The sequence below is a fragment of the Hippocampus bargibanti genome, linkage group LG05 (genome assembly GCF_051943395.1).
Source record: "Hippocampus bargibanti isolate YZ-2025 linkage group LG05, ASM5194339v1, whole genome shotgun sequence".
Lineage (NCBI taxonomy): Eukaryota > Metazoa > Chordata > Actinopteri > Syngnathiformes > Syngnathidae > Hippocampus > Hippocampus bargibanti.
The window spans coordinates 21418738-21423640 of NC_142738.1; positions in this window are offsets into that span (position 1 = coordinate 21418738).

A 4903-nucleotide genomic window follows, 5' to 3' on the forward strand; every position below is an offset into this window, starting at 1 on the left:
ATATATATATATATATATATATATATATATATATATATATATATATATATATATATATATATATATATATATATATATATATATGGTTAGCCGGCTTCACAGTGCAGAGGTCGCCGGTTCGCGTACCGGTCCGGCCTCCCTGTGTGGAGTTTGCATGTTCTCCCCGGACCCGCGTGGGTTTTCTCCGGGTCCTCCGGTTTCCTCCCACACTCCAAAAACATGCATGGCAGGCAGATTGACCACTCCAAATTGTCCCTAGGTGTGAGTGTGAGAGTGACTGTTGTACGTCTTTGTGTGCCCTGCGATTGGCTGGCGGCCAGTTCGGGGTGTCCCCCGCCTCGTGCCCGAGGACGGCTGAGATGGGCTCCAGCGGCCCCTGCGACCCTAATGAGGAATAAGCGGTACGGAAAATGAGATGAGATGAGATATATATACGGTCTGTTGACGTCTGAATATCTCGTACTACTGTAGGCTACATCATGTATCTGAGGCCAAGCCACTAATCTTGTCGTATCTTTGCTTCATTTGTACCTGTTACTAACTCGCTGCAACAAGTGGCTTTGAATAGTGATCTCTCAAATTTTCTAAGTTGTCTATTTTGTCCAAAACCGCATTGGTTGGCAAGTAAACAAACAGAAATACAATACAATACAATACAATACAATACAATACAATACAATACATATTGATTTATATAACGCTACAACAACAGCTGAAGCTGAAATGCATAAAACAAGCAAGCACTGCTCTCAACCAACATATTTGAATGATATCTATCAAAACGTGTCATGAAAATGAAAATAATGCTCAATTTGGGCTGTATCATACAGAGGGATACAACTTTGGTGACTTTGTACAGGTGCATCTTAATCCATTAAATCACCGTATTATCGAAAACTTTCATCAATTTGTTTTACAAGGTATGTCCAAAAGTGAAACTCATATTATTAATTTACGACACAGGGTGGAACTTGGACTTTACTTTTATAGTTTTGATGATAAAACCTTAAATCACAACTCAAAATGTGTCATTTGCAAAGTTTAGAATAGACTGTACTATGAAGAAAAAAAATATTTTTGGTACAAATGCCATCAGAATATATTTTTCTGCGCTTGTATTGGATCTGTTTAATATGGAGCATGGATTTATGTCTATGCATGTGATAAATAGACTCGTCTAATGTATTGAGATGCACCTGTCTCATGACATGAGAGGTTAATGGCCTAATACAGTTTAACATTTTAGGGGCAATAAATATACTGTATTCGTTGGTATTTGTACGATGCTACTTACACCCTCTGCATCTCTTTGAAATAATACTCACGACAGCATATCCTTGATTTTTTTTTTTTTTTTTTTGTACAGATAAAGTATTGATAATGGATTTTTTTTTCTTTACTTGAAAATCTCCTCATTTCAAAACAAATGCAGTTTCTTTTTTAACTGAGCCAGCTTCATGGAATTTTCATCATGCTGTCTATAATCGACCGAAGGGTGATTAATGGGGGCGTGTCACGCCCTTGTGCAAACAACAACAGTAATAAACAGTTGCTGTTCATGGAAATGAAAATTCAACCAACCCCTGTTCAAATGACCTTTTTTTGTGATGTGAAAGGATCAGATATGTGATATAAAGCGAAAATATTTCCATCAGTCTTATCATCTATAATTGGTGCAGTCCACTTTTTTTACAAATATTTGTGAGAAGTGGAAGTTAATATCAACAAGTAAGATAATGTGTTAAGACACTTTTATAAATGGAAGATGGCAATTTACAAAAACAACCACATCCAAACTCAAATTCAATGGTAGCAAGGTACACCTGCCACCACCTAACATTTCAGATGGTCTAGTAGGCGGTCCTGCGATTGACTGGCAAACAGTTCAGAGTGCCCCCCACCCAACTGCCCTAAGACAGTTTGTGACCCTAGTGAGATTAAAGCAGGTTGGAAAATGAATTAAAAATGAATGAAAAGTAGGCAATCATGATGCTGCCACCACTATACATCTTTCATTGTAGATGTGGTGTTCTTTTGACAATGAGCAGTGCTGTGTTTACACCAAACACACCTTTTGAAATTATGGCCCAGAGTTTTCATCAGACCATTACACATTTTCCCATGTGTTTGGGAGATTTGTCAGAAAAAAAAATCTTGATCAGATAACAATAATTTGGGGTTCACTTTACAGGGTGTGCATTCATGTGCTGATTCTCATTCAACATGAGTTTCAATGTGATTGGTTGATTCTGAATACGGTCACATCCAATAAGAGCACATGTGTCAAATTAAAGGCCAGGAGGCCAGGTCTGGCCCGCCATGGCATTTTATGTAGCCCTCGAAAGCAAATAGTATGTTTCAACTTGCAGGATCCTTGCCAAAATCCATATTGTCATGTGTAATAATTAAGATTAAGAGTATGCAATAGCTTCTTATCCTGTCCACACTCACTTGAACAATAATCTATCAAACTATTTTATTTGACTTGACTGTATTCAAAAAAATGTAATCCATCAATTTCTTGTGTACAAGTAATAATGTGATAAGAAGTTGAAACATTTATTTTGGTTCACTGCCATAATAATGGCCCTCAGAGAGAGGACATAACTCCAAAGAGATACGCAACAAAAATCAGTTTAGAAACCCATGAATTAGAGGGTGTGTATACTTTTACAATGCCATAATTTCTGTTGTTTATTTTTATTATTTTAAAAGTTATATATGCTATAGGTCATGTTAACAGAAACCAAAAATTATTTGAAATTGTCTTTAGGCAGATGGTATTAGTATATGTATAAATAGCCCTGCCTTCCTGTGGATGCGAATGAGGTCGGCTAAGGATTAGTAAGGCTGTGTGTACATCAACCATGTTGTCACAAAGCCTCCTTATTGATTTGTCTTTTATTCAGTGCACGTGAAATACCAACAACAATAACAACAGGATTTTGCTGGGATAAATGCATTTCCATGTCATTTCGCCGCATCGTGCTGTGCTTCTCTTGACATTGCATCCATACCTTCAGTACAGTGAACTCTTTCATTTTCATGAGTCTCCTGGACTAAAATACTTTGCCTAATGATACACGTGATCTCTATGTTCTTGTTCATTTGAAGCCACTTTTAAATTTACACAAGTAATCACCCTGCACTCAATTTGTTTTTCACGTCCTATTCTATCATATTCTTTAGGTTATTGTTTCCATGCTGAGGAGATACGAACGGACTGAATGCTTTACCACGCTATTTTCCTCAATCGACCCGTTTACTGTAACACCACTTGGGTCTACTGAGGTTTATCCAATTACCAAATGTCTTAGTACAACACAGTCATGTCTTAATCTTAAAAATGAATGTACAATGGACAAAACTGTGATTTTTCTTTTTCCTCACCTGAGGAACGGTACAATTCCAGTTTGTCACGCGTTGCAGAATTACCTGGAATGCTTAAGTGTAAGATGCCGGTAATGCTTTGTTATTCACTGTACAGACTGAGCAGACTGTGCCTTAATTTAATATGGACAATTTGAGTGCCTGGATTATTGCAGTATCAGCAAAGCACATATGATGGTGACTGTGCCATTACAAATGTTGAATGTTTTTTTTCTCCTGCAAATCACCGAATCTAGAATGACTAATTTTCAAATAAAGTTTACATTTTCTTACTACCTCGAGTCTGAGAGTTGACATTTGAAGAACTATACACGTGAGCAATTTATTAAATCTTCAGAAAGTGCTTATAATCTGAATAGGAGTCGTTTATACGGTACTAGAGAGCTTTATGTGGGATATTTTATTTAAAAAAATAACATTATATTTTATCGTTGTCACATTCAGTCCAAACTCCACTGAGTCCCTCGTCCTTACCCTGCTGCCTTGACCCTTCTCCCCCATGGCGACAAGAGGGCCTCGCTTCTCTCCTGCATTAAAACAGGTGCAGCTGGCCAGAGTCATGCGTGGTTCCTCAATGCCAACAAACAAGCTCACACTCACACTCTCCATTGACACCCTGGATTTAATCGCTCGCATTCAGAAGATGTTTTCTTTTAAAATGCGATAAGATGTGGGGAAAGCAGCTCCATGCTATATCAGCTGATGGAAGATAGGAAAAACGGAGGATCGTGTTTGCTCCTACCTCAATCTCTTTGAAGGATACTTATGTCTCTAGGACCAATCTCATTGTATGTTATGTACAATTAAATCGGTTTGCAGCATTTAATAATAAAAACAATGTGTCAGATTTGTATGTGTATGTATACAGCATTGCAGTATGTAAAGGTAATAAAGTGAATTTGGCAATGAAAATAAGGCCCATTTGTATTATCAGCCAAACGGAAGGTCATCGGGTGACAAGCGTAGGCGGACTTCAGGAATGCATTCTTGAAATGTTAGCCTGCTATTGGAAACCCAAGCCAGGGTGACATCAGGTTGTGCGCGCGTGTGTGTGTGTGTGTGCGTGAGTGAAAAGGCAACTGTCCACATGGACAGTGTCACATGTAATCACTTCCTGCCCGTGCCCTTCTTGTGCAGGTGTCACCTTGTGACTACTGCAAACATCCACCTTCAATGTGAGTGACTGGCTGAGCCTTACATATTGTAGATTATCTATCTATCTAATCTATCTATCACTTATCCATACCGTTTTACCCTTTCCAGGGTGGTGTTTTTATTTTTCAGGCAAAAGAAGAAACACGATAACCATGAAAACCTTGCAATTTGTTACAAACTACTGTAGATACAGTGTATTGAAAAAAGGCTCATTACCCTTTTTATCCTTTTTTCCTGTAATCTATATGCGATATATTTTATATAAGCTATATGTTATGTATTTGCAATCCCGTATTTTTGATAGAAATAGCTAGTCGCATGATTAAGGTGATTTGACACACAAGACAACAGACTATCA